General features: G+C 35.0%; 1 long non-coding RNA gene across 1 annotated transcript; it reads left to right on the top strand.

Moving 5' to 3' along the window:
* The first annotated feature begins 1,737 nt into the window (after positions 1-1,737).
* LOC122091366 lies at positions 1,738-2,622 on the top strand. Its single transcript, XR_006143921.1, has 3 exons — positions 1,738-1,851; positions 1,953-2,109; positions 2,421-2,622. It is a non-coding gene; the product is annotated as an uncharacterized LOC122091366 (long non-coding RNA).
* The last annotated feature ends 13,810 nt before the right edge of the window (positions 2,623-16,432 follow it).

Here is a 16,432-nt window from a genome sequence, read left to right as displayed (position 1 = left end):
AGGTCGAGATTGAATATGGTGGATTTAGTCGTCGGCAATGGCCATTTCGGTCTTGTGGGCTCCGGCTTGGCTAGGCTAATTGTATTGGCCGAGCAGCTCGCCTGAAACAGGGTCTTCTCTTACTCTGAGCATTGGGAGGAAGAAACCGCCGATGCTGGTGTTGGTGGCGGTGAAAGTGGTGGATTTGATTTTGTGGATTGTGTGGTGGTGTGCTTGTGTAGGTTCACAAATGAGGAGCAGGTGAGGAATGAAGGGCAACGATTCAATTACTCTAATCATACGATCCATATTTGCTAGCATTCCTAATTCCATTACATCTCGCTAACATTCTTTTTTTTTCCCTTATTATTATTATTTTTTTTGAAGTTCTTTACTGAAGTAAGAAAAACATCACTTAAAAGTCTTTAAGTTAAGATAGATGAAGTGACTGTTGATGACAAGAGAATTCAGAAACTAGACCTTAACTGAAAATGTGATGACAGATTTATAAAGCTGTGTCCATTGAATTCGTACATTAAAAACTTGGTTTTGTCACAAATGGGAAGAACAATCTTTTACTTTTCATACATTCTATCATCTTTTATTCCTCTTAAGCCTAGACAAGTACAGTTTGCTCAGAAGTGATTAGGTGCTTCAATCAAAGGAAGAAAATTAAGAGAGAGAGAGAGAGAGAGAGAGAGAGAGAGAGAGGTGTGTGTGGGTGACTTCTCCACCTTCTTCTTCCTCCTCCTCACAAACCCTTGTGCAATTCCCTGAACCACTGGTAGTCCTTTCCTGTTTTCCAAATGGTTACTTATGTTTGACAGGGATGCATGGTTTTGACCTGATCAGCCACATTGTACTGAGAACATAGATAAGAAATGGTCTTGTTTATCTTTCTCTCTTTACTATAAAAAATGTTATTCCAAAGAGTGGGGGACTGAATGTTGGGTTATGGTGTCTTGTATTCCATCGCTTGCATTCATGGATAATTTTTTATTCAAAATTATTCATGTAGGATATCATTATAAATTTGTAGTGAATGTTCTCTTACTATAATCATCAATTTGAGAGGAATGAGGATGAACTATTGTCACTCTATTCGATGTTGATAGTGAAACAAATCTCATTTCACTGTTTACATATTCATTTTTGCCGAATCATTAATTCTTTATGCACATTGTGTGATTTTATGTTTACGATTTTCATTCTTTCCTTGCATCATTTTAGATTTTAGTTTCCTACTTGAAACCCAATTGATTCAACTGTATAGCCTACAAAGTTGGTTTGATTCCTTGGCAAGTCTAAGATGTCTTTGTATATATCATATACCCTTGTGTGTGTGTGTGTATATATATAGAGGCTGGATTTGACTGGCCCAGCCATTAAAGCTACATCTAATAACACTGAAAATTATGGGTCAAAGGAATTGCAGGAGGATCTCTCTCTCTCTCTCTCTCTCTCTCTCTCTAAGTCAAAAATGGTGCAAGAATGAATCAAAATTCAGTTTTTTTGCTAATAAATTTCAATGTGAATGCATTGAATTGAAGCTATCTAATAATTAGCTTAGGGCCTGTTTGGTTTCGTTTAAAAAAAAGTTTCTGTCGTTTTTTCTTTCTAATAGAACGAAAAAACAGAATCCTGCGTTTGGTATGTGTGTGTCATTTCTGTTTTTTGAAACGGAAAGTGAGAAAAAAAAAAACGAAATTTCTCCGATTTGACAAAACACCCAAGAGGTGTTCCGTCAGGGGTGTTTCGTTTCAATTTAATAGAATTTGGAACTATCGTTCCTGATAGTTGCTATCTCCAGTGGAGTCTGCGCATAGAGAGTGGAGAGAAGAGGAGCTCGTCCCCTTGTGAAATCAACTGCAGGTAACTTTCGACTTTTGTCATTCTTCTCCTTCATCTTCTTCTCTTTTCTTCTTCTTCTGTTCTAACCGCTTCTCGTTCCTCTTCATCTATTGTAATCACAGAGCAAGCAGGAAGGGATTTAGGGGATTTTTCGAGCGATTATGACTGATTCCATATCCCAGAGATAGGCATCGATTCTGGAGTTCAAATCTTCGAGCTTCAACGTTTTGAGGAGAAATTTCTTCGTAACCCTCAAATATTCCCCCAATCGCAGATCAGGTAAATCGCTTCAAATAGGTCATAGAGAGAGGTAACATCTTCATCTCTTCTATTTCTTGTTCTTCTCTTCTGAACCTCTTCCCTTTCTTCTTCTTCTATAATCACATAGCAGGTAAATCGCTACATTTTTCTCTGCCCTGTGAAACCCTAAAACAAGTTTGAGAGAGAGAGAGAGAGAGAGAGAGAGAGAGAGAGAGAGAGAGAGAGAGAGAGAGAGAGAGAGAGAGAGACCTGATAGAGGGTGGAGAGGGAGATCTTTGTGCACATAGAGCACGGTTCACTGATGTGTGTTTTTTTTTATTGGCACACAGAGCACGGTTCACTCCTTTGCCCAGTTCGTCGGCTTCTTCACCTGAGAATCAGGTAAATGTTCTCTATTAACTCCTTCGCCCAAATCTGATATCTGTTAGATAAAGTTTATGTAATTTTTCAATGGGTCTATGGTCTTGTGAATTTTTCCTATGCTGAAGTTTGTCAATCAAATGAGCTTTTCTACTGAAATACTGACTCCGCCTAAATTGAATTATACATTGTTTTGCTACTTTGCATTGGTCTTTTCATGGTCTTTTCATGAGTTCGACGGTTCTTAATGGTTACTTTGGGTCATATTATTCCCTAATTGATTTTCACTCTAGCCCTATTTTGGGTATGGTTCCAAATCTGATTTCAAGATTTCTTTGTTACTTTGCTTGGTTTTATCGGAGCTTTGGGGAACATAATTGGGGGTTATTGATCTTTCAATAACCTTACATTACGCTAGTACTCTTTGGGTTCCATTAAAGATGATTTGCATTTTAGATGCCAATTGCCTAATATATCTAACGTAACGAGCAGAATGCTGTGGTTCTTCATTTTTTATCTTTGCATCCTCTATCTAATGTAATCCTTTCATTTTTATTCAATTGCTGGTCCATTGACAACTTCCCTTGAGAAAATATGTGGGCTCCAATTTTGAAGTGTTTCAGTTGCTGACTTGCAAACAAATCCCTGTTAATTGGGCAACTCTAGAATTGAATGTAATCACTCTTTTCTGAACCACATCCTCCTAGGCTTTATTTATCACTTTGTTGTAGTTGTTTTTGTTTCTTTATTTGTTTGAGTCAATTCCTGTAACTTCTCCCTGTACTTCGTATTACAAGTTTGTGAAAGGTTGCATCTGAGAAGTGAGAGCTACTTTTGACCTGATACATCAACAGGGTTCCTCACTCTTTCTCTCTCTCTCTCTCTCTCTCTCTCTATATATATATATATATATGTCCGACACTGTTGCATATATTGGTAATGGGGTTTCTAAGGGACCATAGGGTTTAGGATGAAGAAACCATGAGAAAGGACAGAATAGCAGGATGTTAGGAACAAAATAAGCAAACATAGAAATTAAATAACTCAATAATGCTAATTTTGATGTGGCCAGAGGCCCAGATTCTTGGCTGAGACTGATAGGTAGACCACAATAGTTAGATACAATTCAAATCTGAGGTATGATAATCTGATTAATAAAAATCTATTGATATGGAGCCTTACATATTAACTGAAAACAGATTCATGAAATCAATTGCAGAAAACCTGAATTTTGAGAAGTTGACATTCAGTAGGAGAATGTAAATCGATGGGATATCTCAGATCTGAAAGCAACAATGAATCTAGAACTGAAAGTAGAACTTCAGAATAGAAAACCAAGATGAACTGAAGCAATAAACTACCTAACAGAATAGAGAACCAAATAAACAATTAGATCTAAAGATTGAAGAAATTTGTGTCCGTAGGATAAGGAAAATGTAGAAACTAACCTGATTTTGATTGGAAATAGCGGGAGAATAAATTTTTTCATCTCTTTCACTCATTTGCATTATCATTTCATTGAGAATACAGCTAACAACCACTTTCTTACAATGAACGAGAATCTTGAATGGTCTTGTGGTGCTTGTTTTCTTCCTCAAGGTTCTCTCTGTCTATTGGGTTGTTCTTTCTCCCTCTCATATATTTATTATCTACATGTATATTGTGGTACTTGTTTTCTTCCTCATGGTTCTCTCTCTCTTCTATTGATGGTTGAATTAGTTTTTCATGGTTGATTAGCTTGTCCCTAAGTATCTGACCAAGAAAACAAGGACTACTGCAAACAAAATCTCGCATTTACTTAAATATGAAAGTACTCACCGTGGTCCTAAGTTTTCACAAATTGGAAATAATAACAAAATAAACTACTTCAAACAGCTTATTATAATAAACACATTAGCACTTACTAATAATTTGGATAGCTTGATTTCTTTGTTACTTTGCTATGCTTGATTTCTTTGTTATTTTCCTATGCTTGATTTATTTGTTACTTTGCTTGATTTTATTGGTCTTTCCATTATCTCTCCCCAAATCTGATTTTATTGGAGTTTTGTTACTTTGCTTGGGTATGATTCCAAATCTGATTTCCAGATTTCTTTGGTAATTTTTATTTGATAATTGTAATAAGACATTGTTACTTGGGTTTCTTTGTTACTTTGCTTGGTCTTATGTTGCTTATATTACTTTTTGTTTCCTTAGTATAAGAAATTGTTAGTCTTCATGCATGTAAGTTTTACTTACAAATGTTTGTATCATATTCAGAAGATGAGCTTTGTTATTTCTTTTTTTAGTATTCAGTCTTTTTTTGTCCCAGTATGCTAACTTTTTACACTAACTTATAATGTTTAGCTATTATGTCTGGAAGTAGTATCCCTGTCGTTAAGTCATCAGAACTTGAGACCATTGTTTTCATTGAGACAATGAAAGAAGCTGTAAAAAATGATCACAAATCAGGTAATTCATTTAACAAAATTGGATGGGAGGACATTACAAAGCAATTTCAGTAAGCTTTAAATCGTACAATTGGGAGAGAATAATTACGCAACAAGATAAATAAGTTGAAACACGAGTACCAACAATTCAAGAGACTACTTGACACAACTGGATTTGGGTGGAACTCAATGACAAAATCAGTCATATTTGATGATGAGTCTATACGGGATAGGGCAATACAGTTATAATAGATCTCACTAGCTAGTTGAATTATTTCAAAATTATATTGTAATGAGTAGTACATCTGAGTGATACAATGACTGCTTATGCAGGCAAGTCCAGGTTGGTTGGAATACAAGAAATAGTCGACAACTGGCCAGATTTGAGCATGGCATTTGGGGATGCATATGCTAGAGGTAACTTAGGGGTTGACAGCGCTCAAGATTTTGATGACATCGAAGCTATTAATACTGTTGATAGTGAGCAAGTTTTTGAATCCCCTAGTACTCCGGTGCATTTAGGCATGACTGACCCCTTCCATGAGGATACTCCTTCTTTAATTCAGACCACCACAAAGCAAAATCTTGATAGGACACCCATGGGACGAAAAAAAAAGAGTGCCAATAAGGGAGATAGCCACATCAAGGACTTGTATGAGAAGTATTTATCCATTAAAATTGAGAAAGCATCCAGTACTTCCGTTACGTCTCTTGTTCGTGGTGGGAAAGTTGCATCTCGTCCTCAAGATTTCAGTGTGAGTGCATGTGAGGCGGTATTATCATCTATACCGGATATGTCAAAAGAGACATACTTGAAGGCCACTAGTCGTATGTGTGCTGATCCTAGTTGGAGGGAGTTGTTTGTCTGTGCAGAGCCTGTTAAGAGGACTTAGCTTTTAGATGCCTTTGAGTTGTTGAGGTTGTGTTTGAATGCTACTTTTGATAATTTTGGATTTAGGACAATACTTTCGACGATGGCTACTTGTGTTTTTTTTCTATTATTGATGTGTGTAATGTTGAACGTGTGTTTTGGGTTGAGACGATGTGTCAGATTGTTATGTTTTACAGTTATTTGTTTCAAATTGAGAAGTAGTTGTTAATTTATTGTAGTTATGTCAAATGCAGTATGTAAAACTTCTAGTGATGAAGAAGATACGATCATTCACATGAGAATGGAATTACTGAGTGAGGCTGTATATATTCAAGAACCATATAGGGATAGTGTATTTTTAGGTGTTGTCATGATACATGAGGAATTAAATAGGCATACCAATAGATGCTATGAAGAGTTTAGGATGGAACGTCATGTCTTCCTCAACCTATGTGATTATGTTAGACATAGGGGGTGGTTGAAAGACACGACCAACATCCGAGTGGATGAACAGCTTGAAATGTTCTTATGGATTGTTGGGAAGGATTCAAGTAATAGGGACACCCAAAATCATTTCAACCACTCAGAAGAAACAGTTAGTCGAACATTCAATGTTGTCTTGATTGCAATGGAACGCCTGGCTAAGGAGAAAATCAGACCGCCAAACGTCAATATGATACCGATAGAGATTGCACAGAACTCAAAATAGTACCATTTTTTCAAAGTAAATATGTTAATATGATACATGTTTGTAATTAAATATACGAATATTTATATTCTTATATGTAGTGACCATTTAATTGTCACTATATGTCATAGCATTGTATTGGCACCATAGATGGTACTCACATCCATGTGGTAGTTCCAAGAGAGAATCAAACTCGATATAGGAATCGGAAGGGGATCACAACTCAAAATGTGATGTTTACATGTTCATTTGACATGCGATTCACATATGTATATGCGGGATGGGAAGGTAGTGCAAATGATTGTCAAGTACTTGAACAGGCAAGAAGTGACCATCGATTGAGTTTTTCACATCCACCTCCAGGTATTAACTTTATACTAGTATATTGGATTTTCATTTGAGTGTATACGTAATAACATATATTATTTTTTGTCTGTAGGAAAGTATTATGTTGTCGACTTTGGGTATGCTGGCCAATCTGGATTTTTGACACAATTTAGGGGTGAGAGATACCATCTACCAAACTACAAAGGGTGTAGAAGATCCCCAAGAACAGCAAAAGAGTTGTTCAATTATAGACATTCATCACTTCAGAATGTCATTGAAAGTACATTTGGGGTATTGAAGAACAAATTTCAAATTTTAAGGCTAATGCACCAGTTCCCAGTAAAAGCTCAGCCATCAATCGTACTAGCATGTTGTGGGCTACACAACTATATTCAAGAAGATCATATTGCTGATGCTGAATTCTTAGGGATGAGTGATGATTTAAAAGTTGCAGAAGATGACTTGAATTCACCACATGAAGATTTCGTTGATCATTGTACAACACAATGAGTCAACGAAATCGGACAAAAGAGATGAATGTCACTAGGCTAAGAATTACAAATGCAATGGCTAGGCAACAAAGGATGCCAAAACTAGTTGAAAACTAAAATCGATAACTATTTTGACAAAATTGAAAACCTAAATTGATATTTCAAGTGATGTAGTACTTGTTTTATGTTACATTTATGTATATGGTACAAGTTGATATATTATTATGAATGTCATATATTTGGATGTTATATTAAATTCTTTGATATTTAAATTACTGTTACAGATGACTTCTTCTATGCCCCCACTCATAAGAGCAAATTATAAAATTTGCGAAAAGAGTTGTGATAAATATACAACCAAGTCGGGTAAAAATATTGGAAGAAAAATTTTCAAGTGTCAAGATTCATGTAATTTTTTCATGTGAGTGGACCAACTACATCTATGTAGATGTGGTAAAGGTCAATGCAAAGTACGAACTGCGACGAAAGGTCCAAACAAATGACATTATTTTTATGTTGCCCAAATTCAATTGGGGTAATTTATTTCTGCAATTGATCTATACCTATAGATAATTTAAAATTTTTTTTTTTAATTCGATGTCAAATTTCAACGACCCTAATCACATTTATTATTTGATATAGACTGATAACCGTGGATGTGGTATGTTTATATGGTTGAAAGATGAACACATATCTCTACCATACAACATACATTATGTTCAGAAAGCTCAAGCTCAACATCAACATCATCCACACCATTGTCCACTTCAAACAAGTACATGAAAGGATATCTGGAAGGGACACTTAAAGGATTAAAGGACCAAACAAATAAAATGAAAGACATCCTCCATGCATTCAAGTCTTTAGACTTGGACAAAAAGTGAAAATTTGGGGAATTATGTAATAATTAACTTGTACAAGGCATTGTTAATACTGTATTTTATTTATCCTTTTGAAACCATGTTTTTTTTAGTTGGTATGTAATATTTTATTGTCCCAAAGGATTTATATGTTTATAGTATTTTAATGTTATTTCTGTAATTATTGACTTAAAAGAAAAGAAAAGAGAAAAAAAAAATTTTGTTTCTGAAACAAGCATTACCAAACAGCAAAACTGTCATTTTTTTGTTCTGAAACTGTTCTAGAAACAGATTCACCAAACAACTTTAAATCGTTTAAAAATGGTGTTTTGACACAGAAACTGAAATTTTCTTTTTTAATACGAAACGGAGTTTCTGGAATAGAAACGATACCAAATGGACTCTTAGCCACCCATGTTTGCTTTTAGGTGAATGGTGAACACTACTGAAAAGTGAACAGCAGTGGGAACATGGAAGAGCTGACTATGGTCAAATATTTTCTGGGTGTGTTTGGTTTGAAAATCTTGAATTTCTATATGGGAAATCGAGCTGCCTTTCTTTGTTTTTGACATTTCCATCTAAATCTTGCATATATATATATATATATATATATATTGTGTCATAGTTTTAAAAATCGGAATGAATCGGTAAGAATTGGTTGGATACAATCATTCCGACTCACTGGAAAGATATAAGAGTAAAATGGTCGAAAATAGTAAAAAAAAAAAAAAATTAACAAAAGTAAATACATCTGATCTTAATGGATATCAATCGAATCTTTATGAATACCGATTGAGACTGGTCCTTAGTTTTAAAACTTTGCCGAGGACTTGGAGGAAATGCTAGCGAAGGAAAATTAATTAAGAGGATGAAACAATCAGAAAAAAAATCATCCATAGGAGAAGGAATGGTGAATTAATAGTGAGTGAATGAATGAATGGAAGTGACAATGTAGTAATAGTAAGAAATTTGGACAAGACTGGAAGTAGGAGGAAGCAAAGAATTGAAGTGGCAGCCTTAAAAACAAGGGATTGATCCTCGTTGGATGTAATTTTTTGTTCCCAATAGATATTAGAAAGGCTGCGCTTCTTATATTTAACGTGTTGTTAGAGAAGTATGGCTAAACATACTTCCATGGTGTTTTCAGCAATCATGGCTATTTTTCAAAAGTTGGACAACATCTTTCGGGTGATATCTCATTGCTATAGAGAAACAAACATAGTTACTGACAAGTTAGCGAAACATGTCTCTACTACTCATACTTCATCAATCTGCGATAGTGTTCCTAATTTTATAGTCTCTGATCTAGATTGGGACTCTCTTCAAAGAACAAGGTTCCGATTTTTGTAATTATTTTCTTTTGCTTTGAGTTATTTTCTCTACTGATGGCCATGTCGAAGGTGGAGTAAGAACTTGAAGAGTTCTCTTGTATTCTCCTATTTATTTTTTTATTAATATACATTTGCTGATCTTTAAGTATGGCTGAAGAAAATAATCATAATAATAATAATAAAAAACTTCCCATTTTCTAATTCTCATTTCCAACCCAAATAGTTTCTCATATTATTTGAAATTTGTTTGAGTTAATTTCGTAAATGTTTTATAAATTTGTGATGAAAGTTTTCTTTCACTCATAGAAAAATAAGAATCCCTTCATCACTGATGATTTGGCCTTATGACCTTATGATTGAATTCCTATGTCATCATAAACTCACACCTCCTGTAGTATACGATAAAAAACATCCACCCTATTTCAATTAGATGGGACCAAGGATTTAGGTATCGATATCATGATCTTATATTGATTTGGATTGGATTGGATAGGTCACCTTTGTCCTTTTCATAAAAATAGATTTTTTTTATGAGTTTATCCCTATTTTAATATTGATACCTGATCAGATTGATTAATCAATATCGATCTCGATCTTGATCTCAATCAATATCAATACGATACAGCCAATCCTATACCAATACCTAAAAATACGGGACCAAAGACAATGGTGCGGGGATTACTCTTTCATCCAATCCTAACTTTACTACATGCACTTTTTCAAACCTTCTGGGTTTGATATATCAGTAGGGAGTGGGATTGATGTTGGGGTTTTTCATATCATGGGCCCAACCCCATCAGCCCATATGATAGTGCTTAAGCCCTGAGGCCCTGAGGCCCTGAACAACCCATTAAGCAAAACGTGAAATGCCATAGTACTAGTTTTTGAGGAAGAGGAGAGAGCTTCGAGTATCAAGAGACAAGATGGTGGGTAGTAAAAGTTAAAGTGAAGTGAACTCTCATAGATAGTCATCAGTATTGAATACTCCAAAGCATGGTATCAAGTATCGGTATTGTATCAATTATATTAGTCATATTGTATTGGTATTAGCTAAGATCGATCTTTGATTCTTAACTGATTCGAATCGATTACTCGTATCGTTTTAGGGGTAAAACAGTAAAAAAAAATATTTTTCTGAAAAGCAAGGGGAAAAAGTGAGCGATAGCTACCAATCCTCTATGATGCCAATCTAGATCGGATCGATAGAGATTGATACTAAGAACTAAATCCATGCTCCAAAGTCCAATCCCAGGTAAGAAGTTTGGATAAGATTGGAAGTAAGAAGCAGCAAAAGAATTGAAGCAAAGTAGGGAGATCCGGATTGGAGATAGTGTCCAAGTCCTCCCAACTCTTAGATGAGTCGTTAGAGGGTTGTTGATGTTAGAGATGGTCTTTTTACGTACAGGGGTAGTGCATGTAGGCTTGGAGCGTTGAAAACAATAGGGGTTAAAAGTATTTAGCATTATGAATTTAATCATCACATTGTCTCTTAGTCGGGTGAGTGTGACCTGGTCTAGCCTGGTCCTTTTTTCTTGGGATCCAATCTTGCATCTCTCTTTTCCTTGCTTATGGTCAGACCAGTTCAAAATCAATCTGGCCAAGTCCCTAGGGTAGGTCAAAGTTGAATTTTTCAGGCCGTGATTTGGATTTAACAAAACCTCACTCTCCAAAAAAAAAAAAAAAAAACTCTCTCTCTCTCTCTCTCTCACTTAGGCTATGTTTGGTAGCCAAGAGAAGAAAAGAAAAAAAAAATCTAGAAAAGAAAAGAAAAGAAAAGAGAAAAAAAAGAAAGAAAAAATAGTGAGAAAATAAAAAGAGTATGTATGTTTGATTACCAAGAGAATAAAAGAAAAGAAAAAATTCTAAAAATTTGAATTTTAAAAGAGAAAGATAAACACGTAAGAAATCATTATGTAATCATTATTTTTTATCTTACTATGTTTTTATATTTTCTCATGTTTTCTTGTGTTTTTGGTAAAAAAAAATTTGGGGGAACAAAATAAAATTTCATAATTTTCAAGAATAATTTTGAATTTAAAAAAGAAAATCTTTTCAAGGGTAAAGAAAAATTCTTAACCCAAGAAAAAAAATACAAAATGTATATATATATATATATTTTTTTCTTTTCTTCCCTTCTCTCCTCTTGCCACCAAACACAGCCTTAATTAAAATGACGTGTCATACGAATAAGTGGTTATTGCCCAGACATTCCAAGCTCGTGTGCGTAAGCACTATGTAATATTATCCATTAACTACCCTCTCTGCACTTTGCAGCTGTGTGCCACTGCTGAGCTGCTCTCTGCAATGAAAGGACGATCGTTGGGAAGGTTCACAGAGATACGGTCACAGTGATTAGCCTAGAAATAATAGTTTTGACCCGTGAATGGTTTTGGGGTAGTTTTATTGCGTGACGCTATCGCATATAGCTATTACAACTTCAGTTTCAAAACCCCATTTACACACTCTCTCTAGCTCTCTCTCTCTCTCTCTCTCTCTCTCTCTCTAGCTAACACGTCAAAGATTTTTCTTTCATTGGTACTGAAAATTCACAGTTCACACAAAGACATACTATCCTACATAAACCAGCTGCAACATTTTTATATCATTTATGGTGATAGACTCAAGTTTTGGATCGGTATGAATCGGTTGGATTGGATTGAATCAGTATAAACTAACAACGATCTTGATTCTTGGTTGATCATATCGATGGATTAACACAGATGAATGATTAAAAGGTAAATAAATACAAATTTATTTTTTAAATGAAAACCAATGGTATTCCTTTCTGAATTAATATCGAATTGATATCAATTAAGATCAATTCTGGTATCCTTAACCATAGATAGAATTTAATATTGAAGAAAGGACCATAAATAAACTTACGGGAGAGGATTTCCTATAAGGCAATGTAGTCCCTATGCCAATAAAGGCATCAATAGAGATAGAATTTTCACCTTTCATGAGGGGCAAAATTATCATTTTACCCCTTATGTGTTTGGGCACTGAAGCTACACTGCCTCCTCTAGATCTAGATCATCACCAACGACTCTCCCTTCAACTTCCTTCCAACCAAACACATGCACACAACTCAACACCTGGAGGTATGCAGCCTAGACATGCATGTATTTTATTGATGGGAAATTGGAGGGAAAGTCGCTAGAGAGAATCCCAATCCGCAACCTTCCTGACTTCTTTCTCCCTAGTCTTTAATATTTCGCCTTCTAGGGTACTAGAGGAGCTAGTTTTTCCCTCTCTAGTCTTTCTTAGGAATGCATGGCAACTCATCCCGAATAATGATCATTTGGGCCTGACTCTTCTTGCGGTGATCTTCTGATTATTGGGGGTTTTGGGCCAGGGCCCATGGACTCTTTTTTTGTCAAAATCTCATATTTGTCACAATTTCCTCATCTTTCCTGGAATTACATCCTCCATTTTGTTGACTATGAAGGCTATTATGTGTATGACCAATAACTCCTTTTTCTTTATTTATTTCTAGTTTTGTGAGGGAAAGTTTTACAAATGCGTAAAGCCAATTGTCAATAAAAACAAATTTATTGAAAACCAGGGCCTAAACCAGATCAATATCGAATCAGTCGATTTGATTTTCAGTTGTTTTATTAATTAAGTAGAATTAACAACTAGAAATAAAGATCAATGTGTATTCATGATGTAGACACGCAACCCTAAAATGATGTGGAAAAAAATTATAAAAAAATAAACAAATATACATGTTTCGAATAGATTACCTACGTCCACTGTGAGATAAGATCTTGCTTCATTATCAATGGAGAATATGATTACAGTACTCGTCCTCACATCTCTCAAATTGATCACACTAGAAAACCCTCATTACAAAATATATAGCAAAACCCTATACAAAAAATTTACTAAAAGAACCTTTTGTTAGTGTACGATGTCTTGTATTCCGTCACAATTTAATCCAGGGAGTACTGATGCAGACGCCTCAAGAGGTAGGACGACAGTCCCGCTATCCTGTTAGCTGGCCGTGGGGTTGCAAGGGGGGGTAGGAAGCGCCCTTGCATTGTCCTACCTCCCTGCATTGTGGGGGTGTAGGGGGCTCAACCCTCGTTCGAATTTTTTATTTAAGGGCAGTTTTATACTTTTTGAATTAGGGTTTTTACCTATATATTTGTAGAGTGTTTTTTTTTTTCTTCCTGTATTGCAAGAAATACTAAAAGGTGTGAGAACGAGCGTTGTAACCCTATTCACCATTGATAGTGTAGTAGGATCTTATCTCACCGAGGATGTAGGAAATCTTACCGGACCTCGTAAATTTGTATGCATTATTTATTCTTGTTTTTCATTATCTTCTACATCGTTTTAGGATTACGTTTCTACCCCTTCAATACAAATATATAACGAAACCTATAACCCTCTAAAAGCAGCCCACTATTATCACATATGGAATTCAAAACATTATACCCTAACACATGATTGATTCCAAATTAGGGTTTGGGGAATCGATTTTAAATCCATGCAGATTCACAATCCTAATTTGAATGCATGACATGACTTTTGTAAAACGCAGCAGATGAACAGAAAATTACGTCATGTTTTATCATTCTTTTCAGAATATGCAACAAGAAAGAAGAAGAAAACCCTTCACCCTTCCATCTTTATTAATCTTTTCAAGTTCCATCAACTCCACTCAGATCTAGTAGTACTAAAGCCTGAAGTTCCTCAGTACTCCCTCTTCTCTTTGTATGGTTCCTTGGCAAGATTTTTTTACCCGACTATTCATAACAAGTAAAACCAGTACTTCCTACATTAGCCCCCAACATAAAAGGAAAAATTTAAGAATTTATAGCAAACCAAAAAATCATATTATTTCTTTGAAGTTCTTTACTGAAGTCAGAAAAATATCAGTTAAAAGCCTTTTAAGTTAAGAGATGAAGTGACCATTGATGACAAGAGAATTCAGAAACTAGATCTTAACTGAAAGTGTGAAGACAGATTTATAAAGCTGCGTCCATTGAATTCCTTCATTAAAAAATCCTGGTTTTGTCACAAATGGGAAGAACAATCTTTTACTTTTCATACATTCTCTCATCTTTTATTCCTCTTAAGCCTAGACAAGTGCAGTTTGCTCTTATAAGTGAATTAAATCACTTATAGCAGAAGTGACTAGGTGCTTCAATCAAAGAAAGAAAATTAAGAGAGAGAGAGGGTTGTGAGTGAATTCTTCACCTTCTTCTTCCTCCTCACAAACCCTTGTGCAATTCCCTGAACCACTGGTAGTCCTTTCCTGTTTTCTAAATGGTTTACTTATGTTTGACAGGGATGCATGGTTTTAACCGATTAGTCACATTGTACTGAGAACATAAATAAGAAATGTTCTTGTTTATCTCTCTCTCTACCAAAAAAAAAATGTTGTTCCAAAGAAATCCCAAAGAGTGGGGGATGAATGTTGGGTTACGGTGTCTTGTATTCCATCCCTCGCATTTATGGGTTTTTTTTTTAAAATGAATTATTCATGTAGGATATCGTTATAAATTTATAGGGAATGTTCTTTCTCTATAATCATCAATCTGAGAGGCATGAGGATAAATTGTCACGCTATTCTTCTTTTGACACAAATCTCTTTTCACCATTGACATATTCATTCTTGCTGAATCATGTAATTTTTCATTCCTATTATGTGATTATGTGTTTACGATTTTCATTCCTTCCTTGCATCATTTTAGATTTTAGTTTCCTACACAGAACCCAAGTGATTCAACTCTGTAGTTTACAAAATTGATTTGATTCCTTAACACGTCTAAGATCTCATTGTATATATCATATACCCTTGTGTGTGTATGTATATAGGCTGGATTTGACTGGCCCAGCCACTAAAGCTACATTTAATAACACTGAAAATTATCGGTCAAAGCAATTGCAGGAGGAGATCTCTCTCTCTCTAAATCAAAAATGGTGCAAGAATGAATCAAAATTCAGTTCTTTTGCTAATAAATTTCAATGTGAATGTGTTGAATTGAAGCTAGCTAATAATTAGCTTAGCCACCCATGTTTTCTTTTAGGTGAGTGGTGAACAGTACTGAACATTGAACAGTGGGAACAGGGAAGAGCTGACTATGGTCAAATATTTTCTGAGTGTGTTTGGTTTGAAAATCTTGAATTTCTATATGGGAAATCGAGCTGCTTTTCTTTGTTTTATATTAGTGTTTTGTTCCTCAAAAGTGGATGGCTTTGCTTGACAAAACGGAAACCAAGGTGATGCCCCACTTGGATTCTTTACCTCCTTTGTTTACTTATCCTTCATAAATAAACCCTAAAAAAGCCTCATAAGAGAATGAGTAATACTCCCAAAGATAGAATAATTTAGATGGGAAATGACAATTAGAGTTAAAAACTGATTAGACCTTTAGGTTTTATCAGAATTAGGTATCATAAGTATGCCCCTTAAAGTTCACCTATAACATCGTACAATCTTTGTTCTTGCCTTATAGTTTACAACAATGGAACCTTTTAATATTTGTTTCATTCATCAAGCCACTCCGGATTAGGTAGTCCTTCTTAAGGGGTTTCATCTTATTTCAAGTTTTCGTCTTGCAGTAGATAGAGATGTATATAGATTGAATACGGATCAAATGTGATTGGATTTGGATTACTCTCTCGCTTGTGTAATCCGGACCTTTCTCCCCCAATGAGTACAATTTGCTTTTAAACATCTTTCTATCTTGTCTTAGCTATTTTCCTCATTCTCTAAAACCTGTCTAAACTTCAAGAACCCTCAAAATCATTAATTGATTATCTAATCGAATTGAATAATTATTTTTTAAATACTTCAGATTTGGATCTGAATACCCTTTGATCGAATACGGATATCCCTAAATGGGATCGAATTCAAATTTTCGACTAGTGCTCTTTTTTTATGACTTTCATTATGGTTCTAGATCACCCTTTCCATGCAAAGATTGGGACTGAGAATCGACTGCTCTAGTACCGCTGATATGATATATA

This window comes from Macadamia integrifolia, chromosome 10 (genome assembly GCF_013358625.1).
Source record: "Macadamia integrifolia cultivar HAES 741 chromosome 10, SCU_Mint_v3, whole genome shotgun sequence".
Classification (NCBI taxonomy): Eukaryota; Viridiplantae; Streptophyta; class Magnoliopsida; order Proteales; family Proteaceae; genus Macadamia; species Macadamia integrifolia.
Note: the sequence above shows the minus strand (reverse complement) of the source record. Positions and strands in the feature narration are given on the sequence as shown.